This window comes from Artemia sp. Qi Xiang Cuo, chromosome 9, assembly GCF_049724085.1.
Source record: "Artemia sp. Qi Xiang Cuo chromosome 9, ASM4972408v1, whole genome shotgun sequence".
In the NCBI taxonomy this organism is placed as follows: domain Eukaryota; kingdom Metazoa; phylum Arthropoda; class Branchiopoda; order Anostraca; family Artemiidae; genus Artemia; species Artemia sp. Qi Xiang Cuo.
In genome coordinates this window covers 15,105,960-15,120,033 of record NC_142802.1, presented here as the reverse complement: position 1 = coordinate 15,120,033, position 14,074 = coordinate 15,105,960, and the positions used below count along the sequence as shown (strand labels likewise).

General features: G+C 35.0%; 1 protein-coding gene across 3 annotated transcripts in view; it reads left to right on the top strand.

Annotated features, from left to right (window-relative positions):
- The window catches only part of LOC148948351 (uncharacterized), a 95,878-nt gene that overhangs the window by 140 nt on the left and 81,664 nt on the right, over positions 1–14,074 (top strand). Inside the window, exon 1 of one of the 3 annotated variants that reach the window (XM_089094302.1) lies at positions 19–71. The exons of 1 other annotated variant lie outside the window; for it this stretch is intronic. The gene's annotated coding sequence lies outside the window, so the exon portion shown is untranslated. Of the gene's footprint in view, positions 1–18; positions 72–197; positions 213–14,074 lie in introns of those variants that run through there. One more of the 3 variants, XM_089094303.1, reaches the window with a different exon arrangement.

Genomic DNA, 14,074 nt, shown 5'->3' with positions numbered 1-14,074 from the left:
ACTATTAAAACTTTCTATTACTTTTTACTCATTAGAAATAGCCTAGCTAGGTTGGTTTTTTAAGCTATATGGTAAAATTTCTTTCATCTTTTGGTTTTAGGCTAGTTCCGTATCAGTGGGCTGAGGTACAGCTCAAATGGTGGGCTATATGAAAAGAATGGGATTGGGAATCAAATAGGCCTAATGGGCTAGCCTAGGCCTCTATCTTTTTGGTAAATTTTTTGTTATCCATATTATTGACTTAGGAATAAAGTAAATATACCACACGATGCCTTTTTTTATGCTCTTTACAAATATAATAATCATTTTTGTCCAAAATGCATTTTACCCCTACCCTTATAGGCTATATATCAATAGGCCTGTCATATTTGCACATTAGGGGGTGAGGGTAAATTTTGGTAAATATATACCAAATCATATTATTGAGTTAGGAATAAAGTGAATACACCATTTGATGCCTTTTTTTATGCTGATTACAAATCTAATAATCATTTCTATTGGAAATAATTTTAGCCCTCCCCCCTATATATGCCAATTCAGGGTATATATTTCTACATTAGGGGGAGTAGGGGCAAATTTGGTAAAATTCTACTTTAGCTACTTTTGGCTATCTTGGGAAGGGGTTAGGTTAGGAAAATGAGACTTTCAGGGATGGGTCTATGGGCTAAAGTATGTCCCGGGAAGGTATTTTGAAGTGCTCACCTCCACTCCTTCTCCCTTTAGAGGGTCCTGAAATTTGCCTACATGACAGGTCTATACCTATTGAAATTTTGACAAAACAACATTTTACCTTAATTTTCAGTTATCAGTTTCTATGTCTCTGGCTTTAGCTCTGAAAATGCAATTTCAGTTATTTGAGCAGAATTTTAAGACATATAAACAGTTTATTTCCAAAATTTAGGAATTGTATTTGCTATCTTTAAAACCTTATAAATTGGGATTGAGCAAAGTTGTGAAGCTGAAAACAATTTTGTTGTACTTCATTTAAGCAGAAGATCTACTTTGCTAGGTTTCACTTCTATAACTCACATATTTTTTAAAGGTCATCAAAGGTCAGGACCCTCTAGAGGGAGAAGGAGTGGAGGTGGGTACTTCAAAATATCTTCCCGGGACATACTTTCACCTGTAGACCCATCCCTGAAAGTTTCATTTTCTTAACCTAACCCCTTTCCAAGATAGTCAAAAGTAGCTAAAGTAGAATTTTACCGCAAATTTTGTTTCTGATGTATATGGGAGGTAAGTAAACTTTACCTCCACCCCCCCCTAATGTAGAAATATATGCCCTGAATTGGCATATATAGGGGGGGGAGGGCTAAATTTCATTTCCAACAGAAATGATTACTATTTTCATAATCAGCATAAAAAAAGGCATCAAATGGTGCATTCACTTTATTTCTAGCTCAATAATATGATTTGGTGTATATTTGCCTAGATTTTATTTCTGATGTAGGCTAAATAAAAGGTAAGTTTAAACCCCCCTAATGTAGAAATATACGCCCTGAATTGGCATATATAGGGGGGAGAGGGCTAAAATTCATTTCCAACTGAAATGATTACTATTTTTGTAATCAGCATAAAAAAAGGCATCAAATGGTGCATTCACTTTATTTCTAACTCAATAATATGATTTGGTCTATATTTGCCTAGATTTTATTTCTGATGTAGGCTAAATAAGAGGTAAGTTTAAACTTTACCCCCACCCCACCCCCTAATGTGCAAATATATACCCTGAATTGGTATATATATATATATATATATATAGGGGTGGGGGGGATAAAATTTATTTCCCACAAAAATGATTGGTAAATTTTTACCAAATCATATTATTGACTAACAAATAAAGTGAATATACCACTTGATGCCTTTCTTTATACTCTTTCCAAATATAATAATCATTTTTGTTAGAAATGAATTTTACCCCCATCCCTATATACCAATTCAGGGTATATATTTGCACATTAGGGGGGTTGGGATAAAGTTTAAATTTACCTCTCATTTACATCAGAAATAGAATTTGCACCCCCCCTAATGTGATGGGTCTATATAGCATAGACCAGGGATGGGTCTATATTGCATATTGACCCATCCCTGAAAGTTTCATTTTCCTGACCTAACCCTTTTACAAGATAGCAAAAAGTAGCTAAACTAGAATTTTGCTGGAACAACAGACTTTTTTCTTTTAAAGTAAAATAGAGATGTATTTTCAGACCACCCCTATTTGGCTGCAAATCATTAAGGAGCATAACACAGTATAAGCATAGAAGCTCAATCACAACCCTTTCTACCCCCAACCTTTACTTTACCCCCCCCCCCCCAATGTGCTAATAAATTACCCAATTATAAATTTCTGTGTATTCTGTCAATGGATCTCTCTTGTTTCAACACATGCACCTATATAACTTTAATCAACTGTGATGAAACAAGAGTGATAAGTGGCAGAATGTATAAGAAATATATAATCTGGGCTATATATTTGCACATTAGGGGGAGGGGCAAAGTATAACAAAACTGAATTCAAAATGTTTAAGCTACAATTATTCTGTATATTATGAAGTAAGAATTGTTTTTATAACATGTTTCCTTCTCAATAGCCCCTCCTCTAGACCTTTACAAAAATTGCTTTTATGAAATATGCTAAACTAAAATGCCAAAGGAGGAAGAGGAACAATAATTTTATTTGACAGGAAATATTCATGATAGAATCTAAAGACAACTTAAAAAATAGAGACTACAGGGCAATTCTTATAGCTTAGATTTTGGGCCACTCTTTTGTAGTGAGCCAAATTTTAAGGATAAATGTAGGCATGTAAAAGAAGTAGTTTTAATTCTCCCACTGAAATTTTCATTCTTGCAGCACATGAAAGCAGTTTTTAATTTTGATTATTTCATAAACATATTCCTTTGTTTAAAAGAAATGACATACTCTACAAAAAATCTGTTTTTGGTATTTTTATCAAGAAAAATTGCAAACTTGTCTCCCATCCCTTTAGATAAAAAAGATTGCACCTGCCCCTCAATTTTGTGAATTGACACTGGAAACAAGGCCATTGGATTCTTGTGGACTCCTAGGCTGACAAATCTTAAGATTGAAACATCTTAATATTTGAACAATTGCTGCAAATTACTATAGCTTATGCCAGTGGTTGGCAAACTTATTACCCAAAGAGCCAAATATGAACATTACAATAATTTTTAAAGGCTTGGGAGCCAAATCTGATTGTTTAGTAAACTATTTTTTGTACTAAATAAGAAGTACAGTGCATAAAACTAAATTTCCTACTTATTTGATATTTTTTAATTTGAACAATATGTTTACATCTCATCATAAAATTTGAGTCAGTCAGGTTTGTATGCTATTGTTTTTAATTTTTCGCATGATTAGAGTGTCATATCTCCTTGTTTTTTAAATCCAAAACTGTATTTCAAAGCTACCAATGTCAATTTTAAAAGGAGAAAATTCCAGCCCAGATATCATAGCATGAAGTGAATTTTTAACAAATGCTAGAGGTTGCTCTACTGCTTGATGATGCTTCAGTAGGCTTAGAAAGTGAAACAGCATTTTCCTTTCAAAATCCTGAGCAAAATGGATAATTTACTTTTGAATGTTTTTGCTTCTTTTAACATCAAAAAAATTAAGTTTCCTTTTCCTTGTAGTTCACAATTAAGCTGATATTGATGAGACTTAACATATACAATGACATAAAAGTTTTTGATCCACTGATTGTCTGTTAGATCTTGATAGTGCCTTTTTCAAAGAGAAATGTATTGATCATAGCCAACGTGCTAGCACTGCCTAAGTAAAGAACTATGTGGGCAGAACAAAATTTGCACTTTACTGAAAAAAATATAAATGTTTTTACTTTTATAACTTTAATAAATCAAATAATTTTAACATTTTGATTACTAAATATCAGTATATGTATATTAAACTGAAAAGGCACATTCATTTGTATTTTTCCAGTAAAGTGCAAATTTTGTTCTGGCCTTGGGAAGGCATAGGGGTTTTGGCCCAACTTGTGTTAATTTCTCCTTGTTTTGAGATTGAATTGGTTATTTATTGTAATTTCTGTTTGTCTTGGGTTTCATTTATTTATCGATGCTGATTTGTGGTAGTTTCACGCTTGGTAGACTATTTGATTTTATTTTTGCTCATTTTTTGTTTAATGGAGTTCTTTACTTTTCTTTGAAAATCTTATTTTGTGGAAAAAGTTTTTTAAATTAATTTCTGGAAAAAGGGATGCAAAACATTTTAAAAATTCCCTGCTTGATAACTAACATACCTTATTATGAAGCTGAACATATTCTCTCTCAATTTCAAATAAAAATTCTTTGAATTAGCAATGATTAAGAGCCTTAATTAATTCCTTAAATTTACAAATTTTTTCAGGAAACGTTTGCACTCTTGATGAATGATACAATGATAAACAAGTAGGCTATCTTGTGATTAATTTTTTATTTCACACTAGCAATAAACCTTTTTTCTTATGGCAGTCATACTTTTGGCCCCATCTATTGAAATCAACACAATTTTATTGAGGGGAAGATGATGGTTATCACAATTAAACATGTACATGGTACACACTCAATTAAACACTTGTGATATCATCTCACGGGTCTGACCTTTGAGGAGTAATCAGAGGCAACACTGTAGTGTTGCCTATAGTAAAGGCCATATGGCTCCAATGTTTTATTATTATTTTTTCCCAGAGGCACTTCATATGGAAGGGGTCGTTGTAGAAACTTCAAAGGGAGCTCATTCGATTCGAAATCGAGATTTCTAGTGCTCTTTTTAATGGTCGAAAATGATTGGAGGGCAACTAGCCCCCCCCCCCCCACGCCCATCATTCCCCCAAACACATCCAATCAAAATTTTTAGATAGCCATTTTGTTCAGCATAGTTGATTTCCAGATAGAAAATATTTTTTGAGGAGGACACTCCCCCACAGCACTCGCGGCAAGGGTTGTAAGTTATGCCCTGGGGGCATATAAGATTTTAAAGAAAGCTTTGTCAGATAAACATCAAAAAAGGCTCATTCGATTGAAAATTCAAAGGGCTACTGTCCTTTTTAATTGTCGAAAGTGATTGGAGGCCACTGACACCCAACTTTTCCCCAAACACATCCAATCAAAATTTTAAGATAGCCATTTTGTTCAATGTAGTTGAAAATCAGGGCAACCCTCAGGGCAAGGGTTTTAAGTTATGCCCTGTGGGCATATAAGGTTTTTTATAGAAGGCGTTGTCGTAGAAACTTCAAAACAGGCTCATTCGATTGTAAATTAAAGGGCTAGTGCCCTTTTTAATTTTCAACATTGATTGGAGGGCAACTAGCCCCCCCCCCACGCCCATCATTTCTCCAAACACATCCAATAAAAATTTTGAGATAGCCATTTTGTTCAGCATAGTTGATTTCCAGATAGAAAATATATTTTTGAGGAGGACACTCCTCCCCCCCAACCCTCAGGGCAAGGGTTTTAGGTTATGCCCTGGGGGCATATAAGGTTTTTGTAGAAGGCATTGTTTTAGAAACTTCAAAACAGGCTCATTTGATTGGAAATTAAAGGGCTATAGCCCTTATTGATAGTCGAAAGTGATTGGAGTGCAACTAGCCCCCCCCCCCACGCCCATTATTTCCTCAAACGCATCCGATCAAAATTTTCAGATAGCCATTTTGTTCAGCATAGTTGATTTTCAGATATAAAATATGTTTTTGAGGAGGACACTCCCCCACAACCTTCAGGGCAAGGGTTTTAAGTTATGCCCTGGGGGCATATAAGGTTTTTGTAGAAGGTGCTGTTATAGAAATCAAAAAAGGCTCATTCAATTGGAAATTCAAAGGGATAGTGCCCTTTTTGATAGTCGAAAGTGATTGGAGGGCATCTAGCCCCCCCCCCAACGCCCATCATTCCCCCAAACACATCCAAACAAAATTTTGAGATAGCCATTTTGTTCAGCATATTTGATATGTAGAAATATGTTTTTGAGGAGGACAATCCCCAACAACCCTCAGGGCAAGGGTTTTAAGTTATTCCCTGGGGGCATATAAGGTTTTTATAGAAGGCGTTGTTGTAGTAACTCAAAAAAGGCTCAATTGATTAGAAATTCATAGGGCTAGTGCCCTTTTTAATAGTCGAAAGTGATTGGAGGGCAACTAGCCTCCCCCCCTCCTACGCCCATCAGTCCCCCAAACACATCCAATCAAAATTTTGAGATAGCCATTTTGTTTTATGCCCTGGGGGCATATAAGGTTTTTAATGAAGGCGTTGTTGTAGAAACTTCAAAAAAGGCTCATTCGATTTGAAATTGCATAGGGCTAGTGCCCTTTTTAATAGTCAAAAGTGATTGGAGGGCAACTAGCCCCCCCCACCCATTATTCCCCCAAAACACATCCAATCAAAATTTTGAGACAGCCTTTTTGTTCAGCTTAGTTGATTTCCAGATAGAAAATATGTTTTTGGGGAGGACAATCCCCCACAACCTTCAGGGCAAGGGTTTTAAGTTATGCCCTGGGGACATATAAGGTTTTTGTACAAGACGTTGTCATATAAACTTAAAAAAATGTCAATTTTATTTGAAATTCAAAGGGATAGTGCCCTTTTTAATTGTCACAATTGTCTTTTGGGCAAATTTCCCCCCCCCCCCTCCTACGCCCATCATTCTTCCAAACACATCCAATCAAAATTTTGAGATAGCCATTTTGTTCAGCGTAGTTGATTTTCACATAGGAAATATGTTTTTAGGAGGACACTCCCCAACAACCCTTAGGGCAAGGGTTTTAAGTTATGCCCTGGGGGCATATAAGGTTTTTTGTAGAAGGCGTTGTCATAGAAACTTCAAACCAGGCTCATTCGATTGGAAATTCGAAGGGCTACTGCCCTTTTTGATAGTTGAAAGTGATTTGAGGGCCCCTCGCCCCCCCCCCCACCCCTGCTTTCTCCCAACACCTCCCCACCAAACGTTTTGATAGCTATTTTGTTCAGCGTAGTTGATTTTCAGATAGAAAATATGTTTTTGAGGAGGACACTCCCCCACAACCCTCAAGGCAAGGGTTTTAAGTTATACCCTGGGGGCATATAAGGTTTTTATAGAAGGTGGTGTCGTAGAAACTTCAAAAAAGGCTCATTCGATTGGAAATTCAAAGGGCTAGTGCCCTTTTTAATAGTCGAAAGTGATTGGAGGGCAACTAGTCCCCCTCTCGTGCCCGCCTTTTCCCCAAACCAATTTAATCAACATTTTGATACAGATACTTTTTCAACGTTGTTTTAATTTCTGGAAATGAGGTCTTTGAGGAGGACAACCGCCCCACAGACCTCAAGGAAATGGCTGTAATCCAAAGATTCTCTAAATCTTTTATATTATTTTTTATAGAGGGGATGCTGGTATAATCTTTGGAGAGGGCTCATTTGATTGGAAATTGAAAGTTCTTGTTCACTTTTCAAGAGTCAAAAGAGATTGGAGGGCAACTCGCCCCCCCCCCCTCCTCCAAGCCCTAAATGCATCAGATAAAAATTTTGTTAAAAATGGTTGAAAGGTTAAGTAACAAAACTCTGGCGTCGACAAAACCCCCCAGGGGGTTTAATTAAACATGCTCCTAACGCAAGTTTATCGGATCAACCTATTTTGCCCCCCCCCCTAAAAAATCCTGGATCCACCCCTGGTGTAAGGGTACTATAACTTTTAATTTGTAATTCAATTAACCCCCTTTCAAATTTTATGCGACCACCTCTTCCACAAAAAGTGCCCAGGGTAAAATAAATAAGTATTAATTCATTGAACCATTATGGCTCTTTACTTAGGTAACGCGCTATAGCATTGCTTCTGACCTCAAAAGTCGAGTAGGAATTTCAGCTTCCATTTTTATTAATATCCGAAATTATCTGAGGGGACTATGTTTGGAGAGCGTATTCCACGGGTGGGGAATTTCTGCTAGGTAGAATTTAACGCGGGGGAACTATCAGCAGGCAAAGAAACTGTTCTTGGAAGGGGAAGGAATTTCCCAGGGGTGGGTTTTTCCAAATGTGAATTATTCAGGGAGGGGATGACTAAACCCATTCGATAATATTCAAAATTTTAAATCTGAAAGTAACGGGAATAAAGAATCTATGGAAATGTCAGAGATAGCACTTCAGGTTCCTTTTGATGATTTTGTCCATGCCTTTTGAAAAAAGACAGAATAATTTCATTTGTTTTACTTTCTCTGTGGCTGCTTAATTATGCATGCGAGGGGGGGACTCCCCCCCCCTCACCACTGTCTCCGCTAAGGTTTCAGTTTTTATCTCAAGCCTTAAAAATGAACGCAATGCGATAAAAGTATAACTCAAAATAACATATATAGAATAATATATGCACATAACATGGAAAAATTAATCAAAATTGTATATTATGAGTTGAGGCTCACCCAAATGATGGGCCAGGGGGCTCACCTTTTCATACTCTATGAAATCAATTCTGCAATAACTGAAAATATAAAGTATTTTTGAGTATTTTAACGTTTTCCACAAATCAAACGGTCCAACATTCTACAGCCCAATGAGTCTGTCTGATCTCCTAAATCGGGAACGGAGGAGATAAGTGAAGTTCCGACCCGTATTGGAGGAGTCTCCAACATCACCCTCCCCCTCTCCTACTGTCTACGCTAAAGTTTTCTTCCTTCTGCCAAATACGCCGCCCCCACCCCAAAGACTTTAATAAGGTAAAGTTTTGTATGGGACGAACACATAGTAAATATATTATAATTATCCAATTATAAGGTTAAAATACATACCCTATGATAGATGCAAAATTGCTTTGGCACACAAAATCCTATTAAGGTCAATTCCAAACAGTCGTGATCCCTTTGTGTCAGCAAGTGAAATGGTCAAACACCCTTATTGGAGCTATTTTTTCAATCCATTCATTGTTGCCAATTACTGTCCACTAGTTATGCATGCTGTCTATTGTTCACATATAAGGTTTTTATCAAAGAGGTAATCGTATAGACTTTGAAAAAAGCCTCATTCGATTTAAATTGAAAGTTCTATAACCGTTTTTTAAATTCAAGAATAATCGGACAGTTAGCACCCCCCCCCCCATGCAATAAAAACTTGAAACTTTTTGCAATCAGAAACGAAAAAAAATTAATTAAAAAAAAAAAACTTTCCGAAAAATAAGTTTTTCAAAGAAAAGTAAAGGCGATTTTAAACTTAAGCTCAGGAGATATGAATACCTTTAAACTCAAACGTTAAAATTCAAACTCAAAACGACCCGAAATTACTATTGAAGAATAAATGAAACCCAAAACGGACAGAAATTAAATAAACGATCATAGTAAAAAACATACAACAAGTAATAATATAAATGAATAGATAGATTTTAAAGCGAGTAATGCTTATATTGAATATGAAAATCAAGCTTAAAACTAAAACAAATATTTTGATATTAAAGTATAAATGAAACTTAAAACGAACAGAAATTAAATAAACAATCAATGCAAACAAACATACAATATATATTAATGTAAATGAATAAATAAATCTTAAAACGAGTGAAACTTAAATTGAATATGCAAATCAAGTTTGAATCGAATAAAAATAACTACAAACAAGAGTTTGGGGATCGCCTGAATGTAGAAGCTTAAAACCTACTGCGTCATTGGCGCTTTACTGAAAACGAATTATATTACAAATGTTTTCTTTTGTACTTAATATAGAAAGTAAATATTAAAATTACAGTAAAATTTTTAACTGATGAGCTTTCAGCAATTAATACCACTATACATCGAATATTCAGTTTAATTTATTGGTTCTCTCCAAGACTGGCCACGACAAATATAGTTTCACTACAAACAAAATTTGGATACAGCCCCCTGCTTTAACTACAAAAACCTAAATCCTTCTGCGTCATTGGCGCTTCACTGAAAACGAATTACTCTTATATTTCAAATTTATTCTTTTCCAGTTCTTACAGTATTGAAAATGAAAATAAAAATTACAGTGAAAAAAAAATATTGACCTGATGGATCTTTCAACAATTAATATAATTATATATCTAATATTCAATTTGATTTTGTTATACTTTCCAAGACTGTTCAAGACTCATATAGTTTTCAGTGACGCAGTAGGTTTTAGGCTTCTGCAGTGAGGCGATACCCAAACTCTTGTTTGTAGTTATTTTTATTCGATTCAAACTTGATTTGCATATTCAATTTAAGTTTCACTCGTTTTAAGATTTTTTAATTCATTTACATTAATATATATTGTATGTTTGTTCGCATTGATTGTTTATTTAATTTCTGTTCGTTTTAAGTTTCATTTATACTTTAATATCAAACTATTTTTTTTCGTTTTAAGCTTAATTTTTATGTTCAATCTAAGCATTATTCGCTTTAAGATCTATTTATTCATTTATATTATTACTTGCTATATGTTTTTTGCTATAGTTGCATATTTAATTTCTGTTCGTTTTGAGTTTGAATTTTAACAGGTATTCATATCTCCTGAGCTTAAGTTTAAAATGGCCTTTAATTTTCTTTGAAAAACTTATTTTTCAGAAAGTTTTTTAAAAATTAATAATGCTAAAAAGTCCTTCTTTATGGCCTGAATGAAACATAAATCTTACAAAAATTGAAGCTTGTGCTTTATCATTTATGGCACAAAACTTGTCAGCTGCTACTGATAAAGTCAAAAGCAATTTCAGATCTTGGATATGCTGTCTGTTTATATGTGAACAAATTTTCATTGTTCTATCTTTAATGGATTTGGAAGACATTGGTAACTGTTTGTTTTCAGAATATCTGTCTTTGTTCTTAAAATATTCTAACTTAAGCAACAATTATACATGTTCTCAATTTATAGAAGAATTTAATTTATCAAAATAAGATGAAATTTTTTTCTTACTAAGTTTTTTTTTTTTAAAGGGAATATTATTGCGCCTTCCATGGATATTTGTGCCAGAGCCGCACTTAAGGGACCAAAGAGACACATGTGACTCCAGAGCTGCACTTTGTCAACCACTGGCCTATGCAATAATGCACACTATCCTTTAAAAGCCAAAGATCAATATATATATATATATATATACCTGTATATATATATATATATATATATATATATATATATATATATATATATATATATATATATATATATATATATATATATATATATATATATATATATATATATATATTACATATATATATAATATAGTTTATTAACCCATCAAAAACAAAGGCAGATGGAGCAAAACGGCAATAAAACAAAAGTTCTTGTGGAATCTTTCCTCCATAACTGTAAAATATATGCAATTTACGTACTAATTGCCTATATTTCTCCAATATTCTGCAAATTTTTGTTCAAATTTGCCTTTGACTAATTTTGTTAACGAATTAAACTAGTAAAAATAAATAACACCTCTAAAATTGAATTTATAAAAAAAAAAAATTGAGACATATCTTAATATTAAAATGAATTCTGCAACAATAAAATTTGTTTCAATGAAGCACATGTAGCGTTCTGTTCTTTAAGAGCCCAAGAACAAGTTGCATATTACCTTAATTACCTTACCTTAATTTGCACTTTGGAGAAAAATAACATCCAATGCTGGATGTGTTCAGCTGTATTGTTGAGATGGCAACTATTTAGGCACTACACAAAATATAAAAAGATGACTGTTACTGTGTTTATGGCCCAGTGACATGCCTTTTGACTCGGAGAGTACTAGGATTGATACCATTTAAGCCCCCTTGATAACAGTGACTAGAGATAGGTATGATCAAGGGGACCATTCTTCTGTGGTTTAAAGTAGACATTACTGCACAACATCAATTTCTGATGGAGTGTGCAAGTTGGTTGGGTATGACATGCCTTTTCAAAAGGAAACTTGACAAAGAATGGGAGGCCAAACCTTCAAGATATAACTGGAGCAGCCTATATTTGTGTCTCATGACACTTTGTCTAAAAAATTTGTGTCTGGTTCTGCAGTTAACTCTGGGCTTTTGAAGCTTCTTAAAGTGGCCTTGCATTTGTCTTTCTTTAGGTAACTGAGTAAGGAGCTTGTTTTAGGAATAGTCAATATATTTATATGTCAGTAGCATTTTACTGTGTCTATTGGAAGGTCGAAGATTGTAGTTTTAGGGTGGATAGCCTGTCACTAAATGGTTTCCAGAGATGCATTTGGTGGCCCTCCTTTGCATGCCTTCAGTCAGCTGCATATCACTTTTGTAAAAATGACCAGCAAGGCAGGTTCAAAAGCCAAGGACTGCTCAAATTGCCTTATACAGTTTCAAGATGGTTCCATGTGATTGGCTTGTAATTGTTCTTTTTATATGTCCAAGGGTTGCATTTGCTCTGTAGAAATTTTTGCAGAGTGTTTGTTGAACTTTAGAAGATTACCTATAGTAAGTTCCAGGTCTTTACCACTGGTGTAAATTGAGAGAAGAATGGGGGGTGATCTCTGGTTATCATTCATAGTATATTAGTGCTGAGGATTATTGTGACACATTTTGATATATTGAAAGAGAGAAGCCACCAGGCTGTCCATGTCTGTATGCAATCAAGGTCAGATTATATTGATGATTGTCAGATATACTGAATAGTTTTGAATCGTCAGTGTAAAGGGTTAAGTTGTTGCTGACGTTGGGTATCATGTCATTTACATGAAGAAGTAACAATGTGGGTCCAAGAAAATAAGCTGCGAATAGGTACATTTGCCATCTGTTGTGAAGGGTTGTGTAGTCTGAGATCTACCAGCTAGGAAGTCCTTTACCCAGTCTACTAATTCATGGTTGATTCCTGCTGCTTTTAACTTAGAACAAAGCCAATTATATGGGACCTAGTCAAATGCTTTGACTAGGTCGAAAGGAATCAAATAAACAGGAAGGCCTCTGTTCAGTAACCGGTTAACCTGTTCATAAGTGTTTATAAGGATGGTTTCTACAGATTTTCGTGGGAGAAAGATGTGCTGCCTGTTGGAGATGATTTCAATATTAACTAAGTGTTAAGTGCATCATTAACAATCCTCTCAAGAACTTTTCTGACCACACATGTGAGAATGATAGGTCTATAATTTTCTGCTTTGGATATATCCCCTTTCTAAAGATAGGCATGATGTAGGCTAGTTTTCATTGGGAGGAGACTCTTATGATCAAGAGAATGCTGAAAAAGTATAGCCAGTGCAGGGGTGATTTCTTGAACAGCTTCTTTTAGCAGACAGGGATGAATGTTGTCAGGAACAGCAGTTTTGTTGGTGTTAAGGCTTTTGAGTCATTTTTTTACCCCTTGTTTGGTCAATATTGTATTTATAATTATTTTGCAAAGGGAGAGGGGAATGGGTCCACTGGGCATTTGTCCTCAGTATTTGCAATTTCTTACAATTAATCCCCAAATTGTCTATATTTCTGAAATAATCTGATAACTAATTTTCCTATTTTGCCCTTCCCACAACACAAACTCAGTTTCTACTAATATAGCTCATGAATAGAATGAGTAAAAATAAATGACTGTATGCCTCTAAAAGTTGTATCAGAGGCAACGCCATAGTGTTGCCTATAGTAAAGGCCATACGGCTCAAATGTTGTTTTTTTTTTGGTTTTTTTCAGAGGCACTTCATATGGAAGAGGTCGTCGTAGAAGCTTCAAAGGGGGCTCATTCGATTGGAAATAGAGAGTTCTAGTGCCCTTTTTAATAGTCGAAAGTGATTGGAGGGCAACTAGCTCCCCCCCCTCCCCACGCCCATCATTCCCTCAAACACATCCAATCAAAATTTTGAGATAGCCAGATAGAAAATATGATTTCCAGATAGAAAATTTGTTTTTGTGGAGGACACTCCCCCACAACCCTCAGGGCAAGGGTTTTAAGTTAAGCCCAGGGGGCATATTAGGTTTTTAAAGAAGGCGTTGTCGTAGAAACTTAAAAAAAGGCTCATTCGATTGAAAATTCAAAGGGCTATTGCCCTTTTAATAGTCAAAAGTGATTGGAGGGCAACTCGCCCCCCCCCCGCCCATCATTTCCCCAAACACATACAGTCAAAATTTTGAGATAGCCATTTTGTACAGTGTTTTTGATTTCCAGATAGAAAATTTTATTTTGAGAAGGATAC